Source organism: Chiloscyllium plagiosum, unplaced genomic scaffold (assembly GCF_037043375.1).
Source record: "Chiloscyllium plagiosum isolate Xiang-an unplaced genomic scaffold, Cpla_swu_hap1 HiC_scaffold_27, whole genome shotgun sequence".
In the NCBI taxonomy this organism is placed as follows: Eukaryota; Metazoa; Chordata; class Chondrichthyes; order Orectolobiformes; family Hemiscylliidae; genus Chiloscyllium; species Chiloscyllium plagiosum.
The window spans coordinates 60,729,693-60,743,366 of NW_028270165.1; the positions used below are offsets into that span (position 1 = coordinate 60,729,693).

Below are 13,674 nucleotides of genomic sequence, written 5' to 3' on the forward strand. Positions count from 1 at the left end.
TGACTCCACTTTCAAGGAGCTATGAATCTGCACTTCAAGGTATCTTTGTTCAGCAACACTCCCTTGGATCTTACCATTAAGTGTATAAGTCCTCCTCTGATATGCTTTTCCAAAATGCAGTGCCGTATATGTATCTAAATTAAACTCCACCCTGTTATCCTCTGAGCTAAGCATCTTCACTGTCCACTACACCTCTAATTTTGGTGTCATCTGCAAACTTAGTAACTATAACTCGTATATTGACACCCACAGCATTTATATAAATGATGAAAAGTAGTGGACCCAGCACCCTTGTGGTATACTACTGGTCACAGGCCTCCAGTCTGAAAAGCAACTCTCCACCACCACCCTCTATCTTCCTACCTGTGAGCTGGTTCTGTATCCAAATGGCTAGTTCTCCCTGTATTCCATGATATCTAACCTTGCGAACCTGTCTCCCTTGGGGAATCTTGCCAATCGCCATACTAAAGTCTATATAGTACCCTGGCATGTAGGCCATCAGGCCCAGGGGACTTGTCTGCCCTCAATCCTAATAGTTTGCTGTGTACCTATTCCCTCTCAAAGTTGATTGTTTAAGTTCTATCCTTTCTATCACCTCTGACTTGCCCGTTCCAATAGGAATGGTACTATTGTCCTCCAGCTTTAAAACTGAGGAAAAGGATTGACTTAGCATCTCTGCCATTTCAGTGTTCCTCCTATTAACTCACTGGTTTCATTTTCCAAGGGACCATAGCGACTCTGTTCCCTTTAGCATGCCAACAGAAGCTTTTGCTATTCTTTTTGATATTTTGAGCTAGGTTTCTTTCGTATTTATTTTTTTTTTAGTATCCCTTCGTTTTATGTTTGCAAGTTTTCCAATGTTACAGCCTTCGAGGTCTGGAATAACATTTCGGAAAAGACTGTAATTTTTTTAAAAACATTACAACTTAAAGACAAACCCACCTTTCAGGCGGCTGGCGAGGGGAGCAGGGAACACATTGGCCCCGCCCCCATTGTCTCCGATTGGTTGGATGCCTCGTCGAACCGCGCCCACTACACGCGGGGTGACGTCACGGCTGGTCACCCAGCCCCTTGTGAGTTGGCGCATGTGCAGTGTAGGTCATGTAGCGAGACAAAGGCAGTGTTACTGAGTGTGGGAGAGGAATGGCGCCGGTGGCTTAAGGAACAAGAACAGGACCCGCTGGGAAAGCTGAGCAGCCCTGGCTGCATGTGTCAAGAGAATCCGAGGGAACGTTACGGGTCCAGTGATCCTCCTTCAGAACAGAAACAGGTTTCGGAAACATCCCGGAGAGGTCGCCAGGCCTGAGCGCCCGGGGAGAGGGGACAGTGAGTACCTCCCTCGACACTGTCCTATCCCCCCGAGTCCAGGAACTCCCCACATACGTTCGAGACACCACCCACGCCCTCCACCTTCCTCCAAGACTTCCGTTTCCCCAGCCCCCAACGCCTCATCTTCACCATGGATACCCAATCCCTCTACACCTCCATCCGCCATGACCAGGGCTCCAAGCCCTCCGTTTCTGCCTCTCCCGACGTCCCCAACAGTACCCTTCCACCGACACTCTCATTCATCTGGCTGAACTGGTCCACACCTTTAACAATTTCTCCTTCGAATCCTCCCACTTCCTCCAGACCAAAGGGACAGCCATTGGCACCCGTATGAGCCCCAGCTATGCCTGTCTCTTTGTTAGCTACGTAGAACAGTCCATTTTCCGTAACTAAACCGGCACCACTCCCCACCTCTTTCTCTGCTACATTCCTGACTGCATTGGCGCCATCTCGTGCACCCGCGAGGAGGTTGAGCTAACTTCACTGACACATTCCACCCTGACCTTAAATTTACCTGCACCATCTGACACCTCACTCCCCTTCCTGGACCTCTCCATCTCCATTAATAACGACCGACTCGACACCGGCGTTTTATAAACCCACCGACTCCCACAGCTACCTGGATTACACCTCTTCCCACCCGACCTCCTACAAAAATGCCATCCCGTATTTCCTATTCCTTTGCCTCCGCCGTATCTGCTCCCAGGAGGACCAGTTCCACCACAGAACACACCAGATGGCCTCCTCCTTAAGATACTGCAATTTCCAATCCCACATGGTTAAAGTGCCCTCCAACGCATCTTGTCCACATCCCGCATCTCCGCCCTCAGACCCCACCCCTCCAACCGTAACAAGGATAGAATGCCCCTGGTGCTCACCTTCCACCCTACCAACCTTCGCATAAACCAAATCATCCTCCGACATTTCTGCCACCTCCAAACAAACCCCACCACCAGGGATATATTTCCCTCCCCATCCCTTTCCACCTTCCTCAAAGACCGTTCCCTCTGACTACCTGGTCAGGTCCATGCCCCCCTACGATCCACCCTCCCATCCTGGCACTTTCCCCTGCCACTGCAGGAATTGCAAAACCTGCGCCCATACCTCCTCCCTCACCTCCATCCAAGGCCCTAAAAGAGCCTTCCGCATCCGTCAAAGTTTTACCTGCACATTCACCAATATCATTGTATCCGTTGCTCCAGATGTGGAGACTGGACCCCTCCGAGCAGAGCGCTTTAGGGAACACCTCTGGGACACCCGCACCAATCAACCACACCGCCCCGTGGCCCAACATTTCAACTCCCCCTCCCAATCTGCCGAGGACATGGAGGTCCTGGGCCTCCTTTACCACTGCTCCTTCACCACCAGATGCCTGGAGGAAGAACGCCTCATCTTCCGCCTTGGAACACTTCAACCCCAGGGCATCAATGTGGACTTCAACAATTTCCTCATTTCCCCTTCCTCCACCTCACCCCACTTCCAAACTTCCAGCTCAGCACTGTCCCCATGACTTGTCCTACCTGCCTATCTTCTTTTCCACCTATCCACTCCACCACCCCCTCCCCCCATACCTATCACCTTCTTCCCACCCCCACTCACCTATTGTACTCTGTTACTTTCTCCCCACCCCCACCCTACTCTCATTTATCTTTCCACCCTTCAGGATCTCTGCCTGTAATCCTGATGAAGGGCTTTTGCCCGAAATGTTGATTTTACTGCTCCTCGGATGCAGCCTGAACTGCTGTGCTTTTCCAGCACCATTCTAATCTAGACTCTGGTTTCCAGCATCTGCAGTCATTGTTTTTACCGAGAGGAGACAGTGAGACAGGAGAGGATTGGAAACCGCGGGAGGAGGGAGACTGGGGAGTTTATAAACTCCTAGGGGAGGCCTGAGGCCGTGAACAAAAGCTCTACAGGCCCAGTGTTTACTTTGTTTGGGGAAGGACCTCTGGGGGCAACCGGTCGCCATATTCGTGAGGGTAAGATGCATGTTGTCTTGGGGCGGGGAGCGCGAGCATCCATCTTGGTGAGGGCACCATCAACTGTCATTTCTGGGAGAGAATTCCAACTTTGTGGCAGCCTTTGTGTCAACCAGAATTTTATCATTCTGGATGTAAGTTTGCTCGCTGAGCTGGAAGGTCATTTTCAGATGTTTCATCACCATACTGGGTAACAACATCAGTGAGTCGAGTGAAGCGCTGGTATTATGTCCTGCTTTCTATTTATGTCTTTTGGTTTTAGGATGGGTGATATAATTTCCGTTCTTTTTTCTCAGAGCATGGTAGATGGGGTCCAAATCAATAGATTTCCAGTTGGAATGACATGTTCCAAGGAAGTCTTGTGTGTGTTTCTGGTTGGTTTATTGGATGGTAGCTTGTCATAGGATGGATGTATGGTCCCAGTCAACATGGTGTCCTCCTTTGTCTGTATGTAAAGATACTAGTGATAGTGAATCATGTGTTTTTGTGGCTAGTTGATGTTCATATATCCTGGTGGCTAGTTTTATTCCTGTTTGTCAGATGTCGTGTTTGTTACAGTCATAGAATCCCTATGTGTGGGAATATGCCCTTCGGCCCAACAGCTCCATACCGACCCTGTAGAGAGTATGCCAGCCAAGCCCATTCCTGTACAATTACCCCTGACTTATGTACCACTATGGGCAATTTTAGCATGTCCAATTCACTTAGCCTGCATATCTTTGGATTGTGGGAGGAAACCGGAGCATCTGGAGGAAACCACAGACACTGGGAGATTGTGCACACTCCACTCAGACAGTCACCCCAGGATGGGATTGAACCCGGGTCCCTGGTGCTGTGAGGCAGCAGTGCTAACCACTTATATTTCAACAGTCTTTCAACTTTAAACACATTCATCACAGTTTTCCCAGAGGATTAGACTGTGTTCTCTCATTAGAGATGGCTGGTGGTGGTTTATCTTGAGGGTCACCACACCTCAGCTGAGGGGAAAGGCCGAGAAGGAGATCCTCACATTTCTCCAGCTTGGGTGATACATAATGTGAAGCACCTTGGTATACTTTTGTTGAAATGTTATCATCAGTATTAGCTGCTGCTGTTGCTGTCATTTATTGGCAAGACTCATGTCAAGTGAAACAATTTCAGGAAGAAATTGGCAGCTGGCAGAGCTCCCTCACCCAATGCCAAAAAAGTTAATGCTTTTGTTGTGAAAGAAAATTGGCAAAGAAAAAAAAATAAAGTGTCATGTACCTTTAGAAAGAGTGGAAGGGTTGATTTTTCAAAATAAATGAAAACAACATTTATGAATTGGAGCAACAAACTAAATTAACAACGCAGGTTTCTTTTCACATAACTGCACTACTGAAAATGTCTGTATTATGGGAAAATGTTATGCACTAAAATCTGTTCTTATTTTGTAAAGAGTCAGGTCAATAGGTTTAATTTTGTCAACAGTGATCAATAAGATCTTGATTTATACAGCATCTCTGTGAGATACACTGGTAGTTAATATTTGATCGAGTAAGTCTCCAGTGACCACCACAAGAACAAAGATTTTCCCTGTCTGAACTGTCAAAAAAGATGTGCTTTCTTCACAAATTTTGACTTCTTGATGTGTTTGTATGTCTTGCAATATTTGATTTTAAAATATGTAATTTACAGTGAAAATGAATTGTTTGTGCTTTTTAATGTTGATTTTAAGGTATGCTGATAAGAAACGATGTATGCATTTAGGCCGTCTAAAAATAGAATGCTTTTCATACTCAAAGTTGCTGTGCAAACAAAACACAATTTGGGAGGTGATGGTTGTTCCCTATCTCAAAGCCAATATAAATAATACCTGTGCTGTCAACACATGCAACCACTGCCTTTCACTCTTTTTTTTTGAAAATCATTGGGAATTTAACACATCACACTACTGCAGCAGAATCTGAGCACGTTACATCGGGCTTCCCATCAGGATGCTGTAACAAACCTCAACCTAATTTGGGGCGTTGGGGAAAGTGAAAAATAAATGAATCACTAGTATATACCCTGTGGTTAAAGAGCGCTACAACAGTGTTGTACGGACATGTCAGCTGTTTTGGTGAGACCTAACTTTACTCTGCGACACCTTGATTGGCTTGAGTTGTCGCTGACTGCATGTAAAACGAAATATTATGAAGTAAAGACATTTTACGACTGAAACTGTCTTATTTGGCCTTCAGCAGTCACACCTACACTTTTACCATATATTTTGCTGCTTATTTTGATTTAACTTGATGATATGTAACCTCGGTTGCTCAGTGGAGCCTCAAGCGTTATTTGAGATCCAACACAAAAGCCAACTTCTTCCAAGTACAAAATGTTGCTGACTACAAAGAAAAATCATACAAAAGCTTTTATCAACTCCCAGATCGATTTACCGCAAGAAATAGCAGTATTGGCCATTCTGCTCCACCATTCAGTGAGATCATGTCTGATCTGATAACCCTCAATTCCATTTTCCTGCCTTTTCCCCAAAACCCTTGATTCCCTACTGATCTTCCTTTGACACCTTCAACTTTTCAGAAGCTTAACTTATCTAGAACTTTGAAGACTGAGACACTTGGACACACAGTACCAACATCAATCCTTGTTAATTGTCCTTGCTTCTGCGCCACAGAAAATTGTTTTCTGGATCCTTGTTTGAGTCTACAAACTGCTCAATAAGCTCAAACAACCCTCTTCTGTTCTTCTAATGAGCCAATATCTCTGACAGCTCCATTTCAATGAAACTGAAAAAGCTTCCTATCACTTTTGGTTGCAGCCAATAGGGCCAGGATTAAAGATGATTCTCATTTTCCTAAATACTTGGAATAGATTCAATTGATTTTAAACAAACAAGTTCTGACACATGTTTGGGTTCGTTTGAGAAGTTTAGCAGAATTGTTTTTCTCAGATGGGACAATGAAACTTCTTTAGATTGTTTCCACTATTCTACCTCCAGTTCTTTTTCTTAGCACATTATAATGATCTTCTGAACTAGTTTTATTTCATTATATCCATCCCTTCAAACAAACCAATTCTTCCCATAAGTAAATTCCTCCATCTCCAGCACATTCTAGGTGATATTTTTCCTTAAATTCCATTAAAATGTCCTATCTCTTTCCTTAAATCTATGTCCCCTAATTGCTGAAGCCGTCCACCAAGGGGAAAAGTTTCTTCCAATCTAGACCCTAAGTGTCTTATCTGTACAAACAGGTCCTCACCCATCCTTCTCTGCTCTAAGGAAAATACCCTCAGCCGATCTAATCACTCTCATAGCTGAAACCCACCAACATGCACCACCCTGGGTTAGTATTCCCTTCTGCACCCTTTCTAGTGCCATCACATCCTTCTAATAATGTGACGACCAGATCCACTACTCCAGCTGTGGCCCAACAAATGTCTTGTACAGTTCCATTATGATCTCCTGGCTCTCATGTTCAATGCCTTAACTATTAAGGGCAAGTATTTCATATGCTGCCTTAACCATTTCATCCACATGTCCTGTTGCCTTCAAGAATCTATGAACACATATACCTTTCTCTGATCTTCAGTACATTCTAAGTTCTTGTGATTCATCATGTACTCCCTTGCCTGTTGATGCTCCTGAAATGTATCATCTCAATCTTTTCAGGATTGAACTCCATCTGTCATTGTTCTGCCCATCTGACCAACCCATCTTTATTGCCCTGTAGTCTAAAACTTTCCTCCTTGCCATATATTAGTGTGGGTTCTGAATTTCTTTTGGGCCTGATTTATTTAGGTTGCATTGTGTTTATTTTGTGGGATATTTTAAGAAGATTGGGAGGACACTTGGATTCAGTATCTGTTTATACCCAAAGAACAAACTCAAACCAGAATTTTTTTTATCCAATGTTTTCCCTGGTAACATTTTCACAATGACTTCAATTCCTGCAACACCCTTAGCTTAACTTAAACTATGTTCAAATCAAGACATTACTGAATGGAGATCATAACTTCTTGTACTATTAAATCTGTCTCAAGCAATGCTGCAAATTAGGTAACCTTGCATTATTAGAACATAGAACAATACAGCACAGAACAGGCCCTTCGGCCCACGATGTTGTGCCGAACTTCTAACCTAGATTAAGTACCCATCCATGTACCTATCCAAATGCCGCTTAAAGGTCGCCAATGATTCCGACTCTACCACTCCCACGGGCAGCGCATTCCATGCCCCCACCACTCTCTGGGTAAAGAACCCACCCCTGACATCTCCCCTATACCTTCCACCCTTCACCTTAAATTTATGTCCCCTTGTAACACTCTGTTGTACCCGGGGAAAAAGTTTCTGACTGTCTACTCTATCTATTCCTCTGATTATCTTATAAACCTCTATCAAGTATTATTTTATAACTGTGCTCAAAACCTTTTCTAAAAAGTGACCGGATGAAGATTGAAGTTGACTGAACAGCTTTCTTCATTTTAAAATATTGCCAAAAAAAGTAAATGTTCAAACATATGCAATCTTTTTCTTTCTCTAAAATAGGTAATGAGGTGAAAGGAAATAATGGACAAAGGATTGAAAACAATGCTGACTCTAATTCAGCAAGTATGTTCTTTTCAATAAGTTTAATTCAATATTTACATTAATTACAGTTATGTGAGTGACACAAATAACAATACTTTAAGGCTGTTACTTAAGTTTAGAAATTCAATCACACTCTGTGTAGATGGCTTAAAATCATTATATCAAAAGCTTAAAGCGCTTGCATAAAACACGAAACCTCAGTTATGTTTATTATTTCCCAAAATGGGTTATCAAGTAAAAGGGAAGTATTATTGGAGATTTGATGACAGCGGGCAAAATGGCAACTCTAATTTCGCAAGTATGCAAGGTTTAAGCTTAAAATGCATGACAGGTTTATTTATCCAAGAAATAAGCACCTTTATTCTCTCTAATATTAGCTCCAATTATCAATATTTGATATGAAATTAGAAGATCTAGCTTGAGAAATCTACAACGTATTGCCACATGCTTGCCATAAATACGACAGGAACACAGTAAAAGTAGTGAAAATTAAGTCAGATCTTTGTGGTTACAGATCCATAAGATACAGAAGCAGAATCAATCCATTCGACTTGTTGAGTCTGCTCCACCATTCGATCATGGCCAATGTTTCTCAACCCCATTCTCCTGCATCCCCCCTGTAACCCTTGATTTCCTTACTAATGATAGTAATTTCCTTACTATCTTTATCTGTTTTAAAAGCACTCAGTTACTTGCCTCGTTTAAGTGGCAATGAGTTCCAGAGAGTCACCTCTTTCTGACTGAAAAAAATCTTCCTTATCTCATCCCAGCATTTCTTGCCACCGAGAACTATGGGGGTAGAGTCCATGTCTATACTTCCTTGCATGGTAATTTGTAAATAACATTTGTTTTTTCAGGTTCATTAGCTGCTGCTTAAGTGTGTTGGTAGATTTGTGGGCTACCATGATGTGGAGAGGTTTGAGTTGTCTGGACATCATTTCACAGATGTCTTTGATGTAAGGTAATGTGGCTAGGGTTTCTGCGCATGTGTCTGCTTGTTTGAGTTTGTTGTTGAGAAATCAGCGGACACGGTTTATTGGGTACCGTTCTTCTTGAATATGCTGTATAAGTATTTATCTTCTGCTCTTCGTAGTTCCTGGGTGGTGCAGTATGTAGTGGCTCGTTGAAATAGTGTTTTTATATTAGATTAGATTACATTACAGTTTGGAAACAGGCCCTTCGGCGCAACAAGTCCACACCGACCCGCCGAAGCGCAACCCACCCATACCCCTACATTTACCCCTTACCTAACACTACGGGCAATTTAGCATGGCCAATTCACCTGACCCTGCACATCTTTGTGACTGTGGGAGGAAACGGGGAGAATGTGCAAACTCCACACAGTCAGTTGCCTGAGGCGGGAATTGAACCCGGGTCTCTGGTGCTGTGAGGCAGCAGTGCTAACCACTGGCACTTTGTTGTTGTTCTCCTCTTTTGTGAATTTTGTGCCAGTAAGGATATTGTTGATGGTGTTGTAGGTTTCCTGTAATTTGTTTCATTTTCTGATGACAAAGGTGTCATCACTGTGACGGACCCAAAATTTGGGTTGGAGCACTGGGAGGGCTGTTTGTTCGAGTCTCTGCATTATTGCTTCTGCTCGGAATCTTGATATTGGTAGTCTCATGGGTGTTCTGTTGATTTGTTTGTAGGGCTTGTTATTGAATGTGACGTAGGTGATAAGATACGGGTCCACAAGCTTGACAATGTTATCTTTGCTGATGAAGTTGGTGCTGTTTGGTGTTTGTGTCTTTGGTGGTTCTTGTAGTGTAGTCAGTGTTTCTTTGGCCACGTTGATGTTAATGGATGTGAACGGGGCTGTTATGTCAAAGGACAGCATTATTTCATCCTCTTCTATCTTGGTGTCTTTGGTGTTCAGGAATTCTTGGGTGGAGTGAATGGAGTGGCATGAATCTTCGACTTGGTGTTTTAGTCTTTAGTGGAGGTCTTTGACTAGTCTGTATATAGGTGTTCCAGGTAGTGAGACTATGGGCCTGAGGGGGGCTCCTGGTTTAAAGAGGAGAACAACAACAAAGTGCCATTTCCTAGATGTCACAGTAGAGCGAACAGTCAATGGGGAACTTCACACTAGCGTCCACAAGAAACAATACACACGGACCAAATACCTAACTACAGAAGCAATCATCCCAACACCCACAAATGAAGCTGCATCAGGAGATTATTTCAACGAGCCACCACACATTGCAGCCCAGAGGAACTATGTATACGTACTCAAGAGGAACGGATACCCAATAAACCCAGTCCGCCGATTTCTCATTGATGCTTCCAAGCTGACCCTCAAATTTGGTTTGTCCCTGCATTCTTTCCTGGCTGTCTTTTGTGGGTTTTGAAAACTTTCCCAATCCTCTGACTGAGGATAAGAGTTGGGAAGTTGTGTTGTGGCTGTACAATATTCCACTTTTGGAATATTGTGTGCAATTCTGGTCTCGCTCCTATCAGAATGATGTTGTGAAACTTGAAAGGGTTCAGAACGCATTTAAAAGGATGTTGCCAGGGTTTGAGCTGAATGGGCTGGGCTGTTTTTCCTCGTGCATCAGAGGCTGAGGGGTGACTGAGGGTCATTAATAAAATCATGAGAGGCATGGATAGGGTAAATAGACAAGGACATTTCCCTGGGTGAGAGAGTCCAGAACTAGAGGGTAAAAGGTTTAGGGTGGAGGAGGGCAAGATTTAAAAGGGTCCGAAGGAGTAACCTTTTCATGCAGAGGGTGGTGTGTGTAAGGAATGAGCTCCAGAGGAAGTGGTGGATGTTGATACAGCTATGACATTTAAAAGGCATCTGGATAGGTATATGAATAGGAAAGGTTTAGAGGGATATGGGCCAAGTGCTGGTAAATGGGACTAGATTAGGCTAGGATATCTGGTTGGCCCGAAGGGGCTGTTTCTGTGCTGTAGATCTGACTCTGACTTGCCACTAACATTTGCCATGTCTGTATATTTAGTTTCTCTCGGGGTTGTCTGTGTCAATGCCTTAATGTCACATTCCACCCACCACATACCACCACCACCACAGGGACGATAACCAATTCATGTCTTTTTTTTTATCAAGAAGCTGTATTGCAGGTTCAACCTGAATTTACACTTGTTTTGCTTCCCAAAATCAGACTTGCTCACTCTCAGCAATATCCCAACATCCTGAAAGATATTAACTTTCATGTGGTGTTATCCAAAATTCGAAGGTGTCAGTCCTGACGTTTTTGCTTTTTCTGTCCCTGTAAGATCCTGAATTAATTTGAGGGAGTGAGAATAGAGGAAGAGAGAGAGTGTGGGATGCTTTCAATTTTGTGGAACAGCAAAAGAAAAAAATGTTCTGCAGAAAGTGGAGTAGCTTGTTCTGAATTTCTACCTTGGACTGACCGTGATGACTTTTGGAATCTCTTTTTCCAGAGTATTTGAAGATGTGAAGACTGAAGTTTAAAAATCAACAGATGAAGGGCCTATGCCTGAATCGTCGATTCTCCTGCTGTTTGGATGCTGCCTGACCTGCTGTACTGTTCCAGCACTGCACTTTTCAACTCCTCTCCAGCGTCTATAGTCCCCACTTTCACATCAATGTCTGACAGTCACTCAATCCATCGGGACCTCAACGATTTTGAACTATGATTCTGTGAGAAGGAGCAAAACATTTTGGTTTCTGTTTCAGACCATTTTCAGCATTAGTGGGACTGGATGAGAGTCTCTACTGTTACAGCGCACTGTGTGTAAAGCCTGAAACAGTTATACAGCCAGGAAAGAGAAATTTACTGTGGGCAGGGGCTGTAGCTGCGGCCATGGTGAAACCAGAGGAATCCCACACCGTGGAGAAACCATGGAAGTGTTGCGACTGCGGGAGAGGCTTCAATGCCCCATCTGTCCTGGAGATTCATCGGCGAAGTCACACCGGGGAAAGGCCATTCTCCTGCCCCGAGTGCGGGAAAGGCTTTACTTGCTCCTCTCACCTGCTGGACCACCGCCGAGTCCACACTGGGGAGAAGCCATTCTCCTGCCCTGAGTGTGGGAAGGGCTTCACCTACTCCTCCCACCTGCTGGCCCACCAGCGCGTCCACGCTGGGGAGAGGCCCTTCCCTTGCTCTGAATGTGGGAAGGCCTTTAGCAAATCCTCGGACCTGCTGAAGCACCAACGGGTCCACAGAGGGGAGAGGCCATTCAGCTGCCCTGAGTGCGGGAAGGCCTTCAGTGATTCCTCTACCCTGCTGAGGCACCAGTGGGTCCACACGGGGAAAAGACCGTACTCATGCCCTGAGTGCAGGAAGGGCTTCACCCGCTCTTCTGCTCTGCTTACCCATCTGCGGGTCCACACGGGTGAGAAGCCCTTCAGCTGCCCCGAGTATGGGATGGCCTTCAGCAGGTCTTCCCACCTGCTGAGGCACCAGCGGGTCCACACTGGGGAGAGGCCCTTCTCCTGCCTCCAGTGCGGAAAGTGCTTTACCCAGCCCTCCAACCTGCTGACCACCAGCGGATCCACACCTGCGAGAGACCGTTCTCCTGCCCCGAGTGCGGGAAGGGTTTTGCTGTTTCCTCTAACCTCGTGGCCCACCGGCGGGTCCACACAGGGGAGAGGCCATTCAGTTGTCCCGAGTGCGGGAAGGCCTTCAGCAATTCCTCTGCCCTGCTTCGGCACCAGCGCGTCCACACTGGAGAGAAGCCGTTCTCCTGCCCCGAGTGCGGGAAGGGCTTTACCCGCTCCTCCACACTGCTGACCCACCGGCGGGTCCACACGGGGGAGAGGCCATTCAGCTGCCCCGAGTGCAGGAAGGCCTTCAGTGATTCCTCTGCCCTGCTGACCCACCGGCGGGTCCACACCGGGGAGAGGCCCTTCAGCTGCCCTGAGTGCGGGAAGAGGTTTACATTTTCCCGCAACTTGCGGAAGCACCAGCGGAGGCACCAGCGCTCACAACAATCAGATTCCAACGCTGACATTGCCATGAGTCCCCCCCCCCCCCCCCTCCAGGACTGATTCTCCTGACAGTGGGTGCAGTGGGAGAGTTGGTGCACTGTATTTGTTTTCCATTGGACTGCAACCTCACGGCTCAGGGGTGGCATTGTGACTCAGTGATTAGCACTGCCTCATGGCACCAGGAACCAAGGATCAATTCCACCCTTGGGGCGACTGTCTGTGTGGAGTTTGTGGAGGGTAGGAGAATGGATGAGATAAGAAACCGCTGCCTTTCTTGAGACAAGTCTCCCGGAGAGAAGTTGCTGACTGACTGTCTGATCTGTTGATCCTCACAGTGCCCCATTGCCCTCAGTTAATTGGAGGAGGTCCACACGGATGTACCGAAGCCCCTCTTTAGACAGTGGAAGGAAACCTGTGCAGACAGGGAAAACATGCAAACTCCACACAGTTACCTGAGGCTGGAATTGAACCTGGGTCCCTTATGCTGTGAGGTAGCAATGTTAAGCAGTGTGCCACCCCAATATGTTATAAAACTGGAATAAACCTACTAAGTTGGAAATGTGTCCATACCAAGAACTTACTGTAAATGTTTGGAAGCAAACGTCCACCGGAATTGTCTTTGGGATGGATCCAAAACTAACTTCGTTAATGATTGAAATTACTTTGACCTCTGGAACTGTCTGCCAGAGAGTGTGTTGGAGTCAGATTCAATTATGGATCATTAAACTGAAAAGGAAAGCAATTGCAGTGTTCAGTGAAGAATAGTACAAGGTACTGTAGTGGGTGGCACGGTGGCACAGTGGAGATCCGGGTTCAATTCCCGCCTCAGGCGACTGACTGTGTGGAGTTTGCACGTTCTCCCCGTGTCTGCATGGGTTTCCTCCGGGTGCTCCGGTTTC

The 13,674-nt window shown here is 45.6% G+C and overlaps 1 long non-coding RNA gene across 1 annotated transcript; it reads left to right on the top strand.

Moving 5' to 3' along the window:
* Nucleotides 1-1,076: 1,076 nt before the first annotated feature.
* LOC148144370 (uncharacterized) lies at nt 1,077-11,803 on the top strand. The gene is made up of 3 exons (XR_015751446.1): nt 1,077-1,326; nt 7,819-7,881; nt 11,266-11,803. It is a non-coding gene; the product is annotated as an uncharacterized LOC148144370 (long non-coding RNA).
* Nucleotides 11,804-13,674: the final 1,871 nt, after the last annotated feature.